This window comes from Macaca nemestrina, chromosome X (genome assembly GCF_043159975.1).
Source record: "Macaca nemestrina isolate mMacNem1 chromosome X, mMacNem.hap1, whole genome shotgun sequence".
In the NCBI taxonomy this organism is placed as follows: Eukaryota; Metazoa; Chordata; class Mammalia; order Primates; family Cercopithecidae; genus Macaca; species Macaca nemestrina.
In genome coordinates this window covers 76640447-76655006 of record NC_092145.1, presented here as the reverse complement: position 1 = coordinate 76655006, position 14560 = coordinate 76640447, and the positions used below count along the sequence as shown (strand labels likewise).

At 37.8% G+C, this 14560-nt stretch overlaps 1 protein-coding gene across 2 annotated transcripts in view; it reads right to left on the bottom strand.

Moving 5' to 3' along the window:
* The window catches only part of LOC105464319 (cysteinyl leukotriene receptor 1), an 86830-nt gene that overhangs the window by 11898 nt on the left and 60372 nt on the right, over window positions 1-14560 (bottom strand). Inside the window, exon 2 of one of the 2 annotated variants that reach the window (XM_011712106.3) lies at window positions 880-966. The exons of the other annotated variant lie outside the window; for it this stretch is intronic. The gene's annotated coding sequence lies outside the window, so the exon portion shown is untranslated. The remainder of the gene's footprint in view (window positions 1-879; window positions 967-14560) is intronic. 2 annotated transcript variants of the gene reach the window in all.

The following is a 14560-nucleotide window of genomic DNA, read 5'->3' as shown; positions in this document are numbered from 1 at the left end:
CTAAGTCACAAGGCTAACCATAATGTTAAAAAGCACAGATAATGTCAGTTGTGGTGGCACATGCCTGTAATCCCGGCTACTCAAGAGGCTGAGGCAGGAGGATTGCTTGAGCTCAGGAGTTCGAGATAAGCCTGGGCAAAACAGTGAGACCTTGTATCTAAAAAGTAAAAAAATCCCACCCATATCATTGATATAGACTAATCATTTGTCTATTACATGTTATAATTAAGTTTGAAATTCTCACATCTTTGAAAGATGCTAAATAAAACTGATAAATAACTATAAAAATATACAAAGAAGCAGATGGTCTGTAGTCTCATTAATAACGTCCCAGTCCTTGCAGACCAAAATAAACTTTTCTAAAAATCTAAATATTTAGATTCAGTTGTCTATTTATAATGAAGTCAACAATTTGTGTTAAGCCATAAAAAGAAGATTGTAAAACTTTCAAGCAAGTGGTGAATCCTAGAGTGGTAGAGATCATTTAGTACAAGCCACTCTTTTCACAGATTATGGCTTTACTTGGCTGAAACAGCATTTAATTTGCTTTTTAGAATTTACTGTGATCCCCCAATAATGTTACCCTCCACTAGATGAATACAGAGAGTTTCTTTGGAAATCTAAGATACTTTAGACCTCATCCCTGCCTTCAAGCAGCTCATATTCTAGTGGGGGATAGGAATGATAGCTTAGAAGTGTGAAGAGGTTACAATACAGCATTGTAAAAGCCGTCTTAGCAGAAAACAAATGGGTTAATAAAAGCTAGCAACAAACATAAATAGAACTGATTTTATTTCCGTGAGAATAATGAAGTAAGTTACTTTGTTAAGATAATTGCAAGTTGAAAAAGCAAAGATCATTTGGAAAATTCAGGTATACCTCTTTCTGGCACTGGAGTACCTTCACAAATGTTCCTTCTTATGGTGATCAATGCTTTTTATGGTGTAATATCAGAGGAAGCCCACGCTGAAATCATAAGATTGAAAAGGAAGTTAACAACTGTAGAAGCAGTCCGGAAGGGTCATGAGAACTTAGCAGCCTTATTTATAGATCCAGAGTGTGTAATGGGGCATCAAAGCTTTACTGACAGATTTAGGGCTAGTCACTGAATTCTGTGTCTCCTTTTTTCTCCATCTGTTTTTACATTCCCAGGGGGAAACTTGGAATACAGACAAGGGCTGGTCACAGATATTTGCTGCTGTGTGCTTGTAGCTTCTCTATCTAAAATGAACACACTATTATAAAATATTCCTCTCTCTATGAAACCAGGGTATTTCCTCTATCTTCTCTTCTAAACACTTGGTTATAAAGTTAAGAGGGGAAGTAATTTGGAACTTTACATCCAGGGATCTGGATTGCTACGAATAGGTGTTAGAACATTAAAAATATCAAGTGTATCTGTCTGGGATGGCTTAGAAATAGTTTTCCTTAAAGGATGAATGGCTTAAAGAACCTTGCACTCTTCTCCTTATAAACTATAATAGCATGTAATGCTTATATCACTAATTTGGCATATATTATATACATTTGGAGATCAACTTTTTATATAGTTAACTTTTCATAAGCATATATCACTTCTCCTCAATTAAATTATACTCAATAATCTAAGAAAGTATAACAAATCTCCAAGAAATGAGCAGAGATGGGCTTTCTTGAAGGAGGAGCAACCTGAATGCTTTTCTTCTAAGTTTTTCTTGTCCTATGGCAACTTTAATTCCTTCCTGCAAGGCCTCCAGAGCCTAGCTACTATTCCTTTATCCGTGGTCCAAGCGCTAACAAAATAAACACTTTCCTTCAGTTTGTTTGTTTGTTTGTTTGTTTGTTTATTTATTTATTTATTTATTTATTTGAGACAGAGTCTCACTCTGCCCAGGCTGGAGTGACTGGAGTGCAGTGGCATGATCTCTGCTTACTCTAACGTCCGCCTCCCAGATTCAAGCAATTCTCCTGCCTCAGCCTCCTGAGTAGCTGGGATTGCAGGCATGCACCAACACACCCAGCTAATTTTTGTATTTTTAGTAGAGATGGGGTTTCACCATGTTGGCCAGGCTGGTCTCAAACTCCCGACCTCAGGTAATCTGCTCGCCTCAGCCTCCCAAAGTGCTGAGACTACAGGCATGAGCAACCACATCCGGCCCCTTCAGTTTATTCTTAATCAGTAGAAATAGGCTGGGACCTTCTAAAGGAACTCTACTAAAAAAAAAAAAAAAAAAGAAAATCAAAAGGAAAATAAAAGAAATGCAAAAATGAAAAATATAGTCTAGTTTTAAAAGTAGAAACCTGAACCTACTGCTGCAATATTGCCATTTGAACCCCCATTGTACTCAGATAATCATTTCTTAGATCTTCTCCACTTTCTTCTCCCTCTCCAAATTGTTCCTTCTTCTCTAGGTAAGAAGTTGACATATGTAACCTACTACACTCTGGGTAAAGTGTGTGTTGCTGGTGCAAAATTACTCAGAGTTGTCTTTATATTTTGTCAATCAGGCAATAAACATATTTTTTAAGTTTGTTTAGCTTGTCCTGGGTCTCCGTACATCAATAAAAATCTAGTGACTGAACGTTGAATGTATAAAAATCCTTTCTGATCCTGAAATTATATGACTCTACTCATCTGTGAAGAAAATTAACTTGGCTCTGTCCTGGTTTTGTGTTTAGACAAAGCTTTTTTTTTCCCCTAGTGTGGGACAAGAAAGAAAGTTTATGAATTTCTAAGACCCACCTATGAGAAGTTTAATATTACCAGCTTAATGCACTATCTGGTTATCCATTTCCATAGTGACTGTGCAATTACAATTTAGTCCAATCTTCACATACACAAGTGAGTAAATGTCACATTGTCTGGGCAACAATGTGGTATTTTTCAAGTTCGGGATTCTGAAGGGTCTTCTATGGTTCCTTTATGAATTAGCCTTGCACGTAGTAGGCACTCAATACTTTCACTCCTTCCTTCTCTTTCCTTTTCAGTTCCTTGAGGACTCTTGTCTCTGACAGGAGCTCTGCCAATATTGGGCTCTACCATTGTTATCTGGGTGATAGGGAGGGTAAAGGTGAGTTAATGAAGTCAAATGTGGTTGTATGATTTTGATTTTAATTGTTTAATTCAAGAGCTACTCAGATCTTTTATTCAGCTCATGTTAAGACCAATTCAGTTCAGGTTAACAAATATTTAAGGAGCCCCTATTTTTATAAGGAAGAGGATACATTTTCTGCATCAGTCCTTAGCATCTATTGAACCTATAACCTGGTCAAGCTCTAGTGTACAAGGTAAATAAGAGAGCCCAGAGGTTTTCTAAGAATATCAGACCCCAGGTTAGTTGTGTAATCCTAGTGCTTCGGGAGGGTGAGATGGGAGGATTGCTTGAGGTCAGAAGTTCGAGACAAGCATGGGCAAAACAGCAAGACCACTCCTCTACAAAAAATAAAAAATTGTTGCTGAATAGGATTTCATTATATAGATATACAAATTGTTTATACACTTACTCATTGATGGACATATGAGTTACTTTCAGGTTTTGACTATTACAAATAAAACTGCCACAAACATTTATATACAAGTCTCTATATGGGCATGTTTTCACTTTTCTTGGGTAGCTGGATTATAAGGTAGGTGTATGTTAAACTTTTTAAAAAACTGAAAACTGCTTTTTAAGGTGGGTAATGTGGGTATACTACTTGGTATCCCCTCCATATCACCATATGCTACCACTTGGTATGGTCAGTCTTTTAAATTATATCCATCTAATACGTGTGTTGTGATATCTCATTTTGATTTTGATTTGCATTTTTCTAATGATGAATGATATTGAGCACCTTTTCATGTGCTTATTTGCCATACATATATTTCCCTTGGTGAAATGTTTATTCAAATATTTCACACATTTTTCATTAGGATGTTTATTTTCTTATTGTTGTGTATGAGAGTTCTTTATATGTTCTGGACACAATACCTATATCAAATAAATGCTTTGCAAATATTTGCTACTATTTTATGGGTTGCGTTTTTACTCTCTTAACAGTGCCTTCCAAACAACAGAAGTTTTCATTGTGATGACATCCAATTTATCAACTTTTCTCTTATAGATTGTGATTTTGGTGCCATAGCTAAGAAATTTTTTCTTTACTCAAAGTCATGAGGAAGTGCTGACAGATGCTACAACATGGATCAACTCAAGAATATTTGCTAAATGGAAAAGCTATATGTAAAAGACCACATTTTGCTTATTCCATTTATCTGAAATATCCCAAAAAGACAAACCTATAGAGATAGGTGATAGCTGCCTGAATCCACACGTGGGAGCAGGGAGTGATTGCAACTGGACACAAAGGATCTTCTGGGGGGTGGTGAAAGTGTTCTAAAATTGCATTGTGGTGATGACTGCACACTCTGGAAATTTACTATAATTGAATTGTACACTTACAATAGGTGAATTTTATGATGTATAAATTATACCTTGAGTTTTCGCTAAAAATGAAGAAATTATTGAAACAGTCAACAATGTGGATGAATCTCAAAACAATTATACTGAGTGAAAGAAGCCAGACAAAAAAGAATCCATACTGTGTGATTCCATTTATATAAAATTCTAGATAAACTAGTGCATAGTGATGAAGAGTAAATCAGCACATCCCTGGGAATAGGAACAGGGTAGGAAGGGGAGAGCCCATAACTAGAGACAGGAGGGAGAAATTACAAAGGGGACATTTTGGGGTGATGGATATATTCACTATGTTGATTATGATGATGGTTTCATAAGTATATACATGTGTGAAAACTCATCAAATTGTGCACTTTAAATGTGTGCAGATTACTTCATGTCAGTTCTACCTCAGTACAGCTGTTTTTAAGGGACATGAATGGTAAGATAATTTTAAAAAATTAGTTCTCTCAGAAAAAAACAAAGAACAAAAAAAATATGATAAAATAATTAGCCAAGTATGGTGGCATAGTGCCTGTAGTCCTAGCTACTCAGAAGGCTCATGGGGGAGAATTGCTTGAGCCCATGAGGTCAAGGCTGCAGTGAGTCATAATTGTACCAGTGCACTCCAGCCTGGTGACAGACCAACAGCCTGTCTCTTAAAAAAAAAAAAAAAAGGTGCCAACACATATACCATACAACTATATTGTTGCTGCAATAGAATTGTATGAACAAGAATCAATTATATACTATTGTGTTAAGTGAGGTCCAGGAACAGCTAGTGATCCAAAAGTGTCCCCAGGTAGTCCCCAGACTGGTATCTTCTACTAAATGAAATTGTAATAATACTTCTTTTTTGTTCCTAGTGAAATAGTAAGCCATTATTGATCCTTTTAACCCAATTTTACATTTCTCTCCTTTGAAATACTACAGTATTTTGTCTGTACATTTCTTGATAATTCCATTCATTGCTTCTCTGTGGTCATTCAATTTATGTTTTTAATTTTTTTTAATTTTTCATTTCTGTGGGAACATAGTAGCTGTATATATTTATAGGGTACATGAAATGTTTTGATACAAGCATGCAATGCATAAAAATCATATCATGAAGAATAGGGTATCTTTCCCCTCAAGCATTTGTCCTTTGTGTTACAAACAATCCAATTTTACTCTTTTTGGTTATTTAAAATGTACAAATAAGTTGTTATTCACTATAGTCACTCTGTTGTTCTGTCAAATACTGAGTCTTAATCATTCTCTCTAATTAATGTTTTTGTATCCATTAACCATCCCCACCTCCTCCCCACTACCCTTCCAAACCTCTGGTAACCACCCTTCAACTGTCTATATCCATGAATTAAATTGTTTTGGTTTTTATATCCCACAAATAAGTGAGAATATGCAATGTTTATCTTTTTTTAAATTATTCTTTAAGTTCTAGGGTACATGTGCACAACGTGCAGGTTTGTTACATAGGTATACATGTGCCATGTTGGTTCACTGCACCCATCAACTCGTCATTTACATTAGGTATTTCTCCTAATGCTATTCCTCCCCTCCCCCAGCTCCCCACCTCCTGACAGGCCCTGGTGTGTGATGTTCCCCACCCTGTGTCCAAGTGTTCAATTCCCACCTACAAGGGAGAACATGTGGTGTTTGGTTTTCCGTCCTTGTGATAGTTTGCTGAGAATGATGGTTTCTGGCTTCATTCATGTCCCTGCAAAGGACACGAACTCATCCTTTTTTATGGCTGCATAGTATTCCATGGTGTATATATGCCACATTTTCTTAATCCAGTCTGTCACTAATGGACATTTGGGTTGATTCCAAGTCTTTGCTATTATGAATAGTGCCACAATAAACATATGTGTGCATGTGGCTGAATATGAAATTCTTGATTGAAAATTCTTTGAGAATGTTGAATATTGGTCCCCACTCTCTTCTGGCTTGTAGGGTTGCTGCTGAGATCCCCTGTTAGTCTGAGGCTTCCCTTTGTGGTTAACCCGACCTTTCTCTCTGTCTGCCCTTAACATTTTTTCTTTCATTTCAACCTTGGTGAATCTGACAATTATGTGTCTTGGGGTTGCTCTTCTTGAGGAGTATCTTTGTGGTGTTCTCTGCATTTCCTGAATTTGAATGTTGGCCTGCCTTGCTAGGTTGGGGAAGTTCTCCTGGACAATATCCTTAAGAGTGTATTCCAACTTGGTTCCATTCTCCCTGTCACTTTCAGGTACACGAATCAAACGTAGATTAGGTTTTTTCACATAGTCCCATATTTCTTGGAGGCTTTGTACATTTCTTTTTACTCTTTTTTCTCTTAACTTGTCTTCTCACTTTATTTCATTAATTTGATCTTCAATCACTTATATCGTTTCTCTCACTTGATTGAATTGGCTATTGAAGCTTGTGCGTGCATCACAAAGTTCTCGTGCCAGGGTTTTCAGCTCCATCAGGTCATTTAAGTTCTTTTCTACACTATTTATTCTAGTTATCCATTCATCTAACCTTTTTTCAAGGTTTTTAGCTTCCTTGTGATGGGTTAGATCATGTTCCTTTAGCTCGGAGAATTTTGTTATTACTGACCTTCTGAAGCTTACTTCTGTTAACTCGTCAAACTCATTCCCGTCCAGCTTTGTTCAATTGCTGGCAAGGAGCTGCCTTCCTTTGAAGGAGAACAGCCCCTCTGGTTTTTAGAATTTTCAGCTTTTCTGCTCTGGTTTCTCCCCATCTTTGTGGTTGTATCTACCTTTGGTCTTTTCTTTTTTATTATACTTTAAGTTCTAGGGTACATGTGCACAATGTGCAGGTTTGTCACATATGTATACATGTGCCATGTTGGTGTGCTGCACCCATTAACTCATCATTTATATTAAGTATATCTCTGAATGCTATCCCTCCCCCCTACCCCCACCCATGACAGACCCTGGTGTGTGACATTCCCCTTCCTGTGTCCAAGTGTTCTCATTTTTCAATTCCCACCTATGAGTGAGAACATGTGTTGTTTGGTTTTCTCTCCTTGCGATAGTTCTCTGAGAATGATGGTTTCCAGCTGCATCCATGTCCCTACAAAGGACATGAACTTATCCTTTTTTATGACTACATAATATTCCATGGTGTATATGTGCCACATTTTCTTAATCCAGTCTGTCATTGATGTACCTTTGGGTTGGTTCCAAGTCTTTGCTGTTGTGCATAGTGTTGCAATAAACATACGTGTTCATGTGTCTTTATAGCAGCATGATTTATAATCCTTTGGGTATATACCCAGCAATGAGATGACTGGGTCAAATGGTATTAGTAGTTCTAGATCCTTGAGGAATGGTCACACTGTCTTCCACAGTGGTTGAACTAGTTTACAGTCCCACCAACAGTGTAAAACTGTTGCTATTTCTCCACATCCTCTCCAGCACCTGTTGTTTCCTGACTTTTTAATGATCACCATTCTAACTGGTGTGAGATGGTATCTCATTGTGGTTTTGATTTGCATTTCTCTGACGGCCAGTGATGACAAGCATTTTTTCATGTGTCTGTTGGCTGTACATGTCTTCTTTTGAGAAATGTCTGTTCATATCCTTTGCCTACTTTTTGATGGGGTTGTTTTTTTCTTGTAAATCTGTTTGAGTTCTTTGTGGGTTCTGGATATTAGCCCTTTCTCAGATGAGTAGATTGCAAAAATTTTCTCACATTCTGTAGGTTGCCTGTTGACTCTGATGGTAGTTTCTTTTGCTGTGCCGAAGCTCTTTAGTTTAATTAGATCCCATTCGTCAATTTTGGCTTTTGTTGCCATTGCTTTTGGTGTTTTAGACATGAAGTCCTTGCCCATGCCTATGTTCTGAATGTTATTTTCTAGGTTTTCTTCTAGGGGTTTTATGGTTTTCTGTCTAAGATTTAAGTCTCTAATCCATGTTGAATTAATTTTTGTATAAGGCATAAGGAAAGGATCCAATTTCAGCTTTCTACACATGGTTAGCCAGTTTTCCCAGCACCATTTATTAAATAGGGAATCCTTTCCCCATTTCTTGTTTTTGTCATGTTTGTCAAAGATCAGATGGTTGTAGATGTGTGATATTATTTCTGAGGACTCTGTTCTGTTCCATTGGTCTATATCTCTGTTTTGGTACCAGTACCATGCTGTTTTCGTTACTGTAGACTTGTAGTACAGTTTGAAGTCAGGTAGCGTGATGCCTCCAGCTTTGTTCTTTCGGCTTAGGATTGTCTTGGCAATGCAGGCTCTTTTTTGGTTCCATATGAACTTTAAAGTCATTTTTTCCAATTCTGTGAAGAAAGTCTTTGGTAGCTTGATGGGGATGGCATTGAATCTATAAATTACCTTGGGTAGTATGGCCATTTAAATGATATTGATTCTTCCTATCCATGAGCATGGTATGTCCTTCCATTTGTTTGTGTCCTCTTTTATTTCTTTTATTTTTTTTTAAATTTTATTTTATTTTATTTATTTATTTATTTTTTAAATTTATTTATTATTATTATACTTTAAGTTCTAGGGTACATGTGCATAACGTGCAGGTTTGTTATATATGTATACTTGTGCCATGTTGCTGTGCTGCACCCATCAACTCGTCAGCACCCATCAATTCATCATTTACATCAGGTATAACTCCCAATGCCATCCCTCCCCTCTTTCCCCTCCCCATGATAGGCCCCAGTGTGTGATGTCCCCCTTCCCGAGTCCAAGTGATCTCATTGTTCAGTTCCCACCTATGAGTGAGAACATGTGGTGTTTGGTTTTCTGTTCTTGTGATAGTTTGCTAAGAATGATGGTTTCCAGCTGCATCCATGTCCCTACAAAGGACACAAACTCATCCTTTTTGATGGCTGCATAGTATTCCATGGTGTATATGTGCCACATTTTCTTAATCCAGTTTGTCACTGATGGACATTTGGGTTGATTCCAAGTCTTTGCTATGGTGAATAGTGCCGCAATAAACATATGTGTGCATGTGTCTTTATAGCAGCATGATTTATAATCCTTTGAGTATATACCCAGTAATGGGATGGCTGGGTCATATGGTACATCTAGTTCTAGATCCTTGAGGAATCGCCATACTGTTTTCCATAATGGTTGAACTAGTTTACAATCCCACCAACAGTGTAAAAGTGTTCCTATTTCTCCACATCCTCTCCAGCACCTGTTGTTTCCTGACTTTTTAATGATCGCCATTCTAACTGGTGTGAGATGGTATCTCATTGTGGTTTTGCTTTGCATTTCTCTGATGGCCAGTGATGATGAGCATTTTTTCATGTGTCTGTTGGCTGTATGAATGTCTTCCTTTGAGAAATGTCTGTTCATATCCTTTGCCCACTTTTTGATGGGGTTGTTTGTTTTTTTCTTGTAAATGTGTTTGAGTTCTTTGTAGGTTCTGGATATGAGCCCTTTGTCAGATGAGTAGATTGCAAAAATTTTCTCCCATTCTGTAGGTTGCCTGTTGACTCTGATGGTAGTTTCTTTTGCTGTGCAGAAGCTCTTTAATTTAATTAGATCCCATTTGCCAATGTTGGCTTTTGCTGCCGTTGCTTTTGGTGTTTTAGACATGAAGTCTTTGCCCATGCCTATGTCCTGAATGGTACTACCTAGGTTTTCCTCTAGGGTTTTTATGGTATTAGGTCCAACATTTAAGTCTCTAATCCATCTTGAATTAATTTTCATATAAGGAGCAAGGAAAGGATCCAGTTTCAGCTTTCTACTTATGGCTAGCCAATTTTCCCAGCACCATTTATTAAATAGGGAATCCTTTCCCCATTTCTTGTTTCTCTCAGGTTTGTCAAAGATCAGATGGCTGTATATGTGGTATTATTTCTGAGGACTCTGTTCTGTTCCATTGGTCTATATCTCTGTTTTGGTACCAGTACCATGCTGTTTTAGTTACTGTAGCCTTGTAGTATAGTTTGAAGTCAGGTAGCGTGATGCCTCCAGCTTTGTTCTTTTGACTTAGGATTGTCTTGGAGATGCGGGTTCTTTTTGGTTCCATATGAACTTTAAAGCAGTTTTTTCCAATTCTGTGAAGAAACTCATTGGTAGCTTGATGGGGATGGCATTGAATCTATAAATAACCTTGGGCAGTATGGCCATTTTCACGATATTGATTCTTCCTCTCCATGAGCAGGGTATGTTCTTCCATTTGTTTGTGTCCTCTTTTATTTCACTGAGTAGTGGTTTGTAGTTCTCCTTGAAGAGGTCCTTTACATCCCTTGTCAGTTGGATTCCTAGGTATTTTATTCTCTCTGAAGCAATTGTGAATGGAAGTTCATTCATGATTTGGCTCTCTGTTTGTCTGTTACTGGTGTATAAGAATGCTTCTGTAAATTTGTTGGAGTTCTTTGTAGGTTCTGGATATTAGCCCTTTGTCAGATGAGTAGATTGCAAAAATTTTCTCCCATTCTGTAGGTTGCCTGTTCACTCAAACAAACAACCCCATCAAAAAGTGGGCAAAGGATATGAACAGACATTTCTCAAAAGAAGACATTCATACAGCCAACAGACACATGAAAAAATGCTCATCATCACTGGCCATCAGAGAAATGCAAATCAAAACCACAATGAGATACCATCTCACACCAGTTAGAATGGCGATCATTAAAAAGTCAGGAAACAACAGGTGCTGGAGAGGATGTGGAGAAATAGGAACACTTTTACACTGTTGGTGGGATTGTAAACTAGTTCAACCATTATGGAAAACAGTATGGCGATTCCTCAAGGATCTAGAACTAGATGTACCATATGACCCAGCCATCCCATTACTGGGGATATACCCAAAGGATTATAAATTATGCTGCTATAAAGACACATGCACACGTATGTTTATTGCGGCACTATTCACAATAGCAAAGACCTGGAATCAACCCAAATGTCCATCAATGACAGATTGGATTAAGAAAATGTGGCACATATACACCATGGAATACTATGCAGCCATCAAAAAGGATGAGTTTGTGTCCTTTGTAGGGACATGGATGCAGCTGGAAACCATCATTCTTAGCAAACTATCACAAGAACAGAAAACCAAACACCGCATGTTCTCACTCATAGGTGGGAACTGAACAATGAGATCACTCGGACTCAGGAAGGGGAACATCACACACCGGGGCCTATCATGGGGACGGGGGAGGGGGGAGGGGGGAGGGGGGAGGGATTGCATTGGGAGTTATACCTGATGTAAATGACGAGTTGATGGGTGCAGCACACCAACAAGGCACAAGTATACATATGTAACAAACCTGCACGTTATGCACATGTACCCTACAACTTAAAGTGTAATAATAATAAATAAATTAAAAAAAAAATAAAATAAAATCAGTTTCTGCTCCACAAAAAAAAAAAAAAAAAAAAAAAAAAGAATGCTTCTGATTTTTGCACATTCATTTTGTATCCTGAGACTTTGCTGAAGTTGCTTATCAGCTTAAGGAGATTTTGGGCTGAGACAATGGGGTTTTCTAAATATACAATCATGTCATCTGCAAACAGGGACAATTTGACTTCTTCTTTTCCTAACTGAATACCCTTGATTTCTTTCTCTTGCCTGATTGCCCTAGCCAGAACTTCCAACACTATGTTGAATAGGAGTGGTGAGAGAGGGCATCCCTGTCTTGTGCCAGTTGTCAAAGGGAATTTTTCCAGTTTTTGCCCATTCAGTATGATATTGGCTGTGGGTTTGTCATAAATAGCTCTTATTATTTTGAGGTACGTTCCATCAATACCGAATTTATTGAGCATTTTTAGCATGAAGGGCTGTTGAATTTTGTCCAAAGCCTTTTCTGCATCTATTGAGATAATCATGTGGTTCTTGTCTTTGGTTCTGTTTATATGCTGGATTATGTTTATTGATTTGCGAATGTTGAACCAGCCTTGCATCCCAGGGATGAATCCCACTTGATCATGGTGGATAAGCTTTTTGATGTGCTGCTGAATCCGGTTTGCCAGTATTTTATTGAGGATTTTTGCATCGATGTTCATCAGGGATATTGGTCTAAAATTCTCTTTTTTTGTTGTGTCTCTGCCAGGCTATGGTATCAGGATGATGTTGGCCTCATCAAATGAGTTAGGGAGGATTCCCTCTTTTTCTATTGATTGAAATAGTTTCAGAAGGAATGTTACCAGCTCCTCCTTGTACCTCTGGTAGAATTCAGCTGTGAATCCATCTGGTCCTGGACTTTTTTTCGTTGGTGGGCTATTAATTATTGCCTCAATTTCAGAGCCTGCTATTGGTCTATTCAGGGATTCAACTTCTTCCTGGTTTAGTCTTGGAAGAGTGTAAGTGTCCAGGAAATTTTCCATTTTTTCTAGATTTTCTAGTTTATTTGCGTAGAGGTGTTTATAGTATTCTCTGATGGTAGTTTGTATTTCTGTGGGGTCGGTGGTGATATCCCCTTTATCATTTTTAATTGCGTCGATTTGATTCTTCTCTCTTTTCTTCTTTATTAGTCTTGCTAGTGGTCTGTCAATTTTGTTGATCTTTTCAAAAAACCAACTCCTGGATTCATTGTTATTTTGGAGGGTTTTTTGTGTCTCTATCTCCTTCAGTTCTGCTCTGATCTTAGTTATTTCTTGCCTTCTGCTAGCTTTTGAATGCGTTTGCTCTTGCTTCTCTAGTTTTTTTAATTGTGATGTTAGAGTGTCAATTTTAGATCTTTCCTGCTTTCTCTTGTGGGCATTTAGTGCTATAAATTTCCCTCTACACACTGCTTTAAATGTGTCCCATAGATTCTGGTATGTTGTATCTTTGTTCTCATTGGTTTCAAAGAACATCTTTATTTCTGCCTTCATTTCATTATGTACCCAGTAGTCATTCAGGTGCAGGTTGTTCAGTTTCCGTGTACTTGAGTGGTTTTGATTGAGTTTCTTAGTCCTGAGTTCTAGTTTGATTGTACTGTGGTCTGAGAGACAGTTTGTTACAATTTGTATTCTTGTACAGTTGCTGAGGAGTGCTTTACTTCCAATTATGTGGTCAATTTTGGAATAAGTGCGATGTGGTGCTGAGAAGAATGTATATTTTGTTGATTTGGGGATGAGAGTTCTATAGATGTCTATTAGGTCTGCTTGCTGCAGAGATGAGTTCAATTCCTGAATATCCTTGTTAACTTTCTGTCTCGTTGATCTCTCTAATGTTGACAGTGGAGTGTTGAAGTCTCCCATTATTATTGTATGGGAGTCTAAGTCTCTTTGTAAGTCTCTAAGGACTTGCTTTATGAATCTGGGTGCTCCTGTATTGGGTGCATATATATTTAGGATAGTTAGCTCTTTCTGTTGAATTGATCCTTTTACCATTATGTAATGGCCTTCTTTGTCTCTTTTGATCTTTGATGGTTTAAAGTCTGTTTTATCAGAGACTAGTGTTGCAACCCCTGCTTTTTTTTGTTCTCCATTTGCTTGGTAAATCTTCCTCCATCCCTTTATTTTGAGCCTATGTATGTCTCTGCATGTGAGATGGGTCTCCTGAATACAGCAGACTGATTCATCTTGACTCTTTATCCAGTTTGACAGTCTGTGTCTTTTAATTGGAGCATTTAGTCCATTTACATTTAAGGTTAAGATTGTTATGTGTGAACTTGATCCTGCCATTATGATACTAACTGATTATTTTGCTTGTTAGTTGATGCAGTTTCTTCCTAGCCTAAATGGTCTTTACATTTTGGCATGTTTTTGCAATGGCTGGTACCGGTTGTTCCTTTCCATGTTTAGTGCTTCCTCGAGGGTCTCTTGTAAGGCAGGCCTAGTGGTGACCAAATCTCTAAGCATTTGCTTATCTGTAAAGGATTTTTTTTCTCCTTCACTTATGAAACTTAGTTTGGCTGGATATGAAATTCTGGGTTTAAAATTCTTTTCTTTAAGAACATTGAATATTGGCCCCCACTCTCTTCTGGCTTGTAGAGTTTCTGCTGAGAGATCTGCTGTTAGTCTGATGGGCTTCCCTTTGTGGGTAACCCGACCTTTCCCTCTGGTTGCCCTTAAGATTTTTTCCTTCATTTCAACTTTGGTGAATCTGGCAATTATGTGTCTTGGAGTTGCTCTTCTCGAGGAGTATCTTTGTGGCGTTCTCTGTATTTCCTGGATTTGAATGTTGGCCTGTCCTACTAGGTTGGGGAAGTTCTCCTGGATGATATCCTGAAGAGTGTTTTCCAACTTG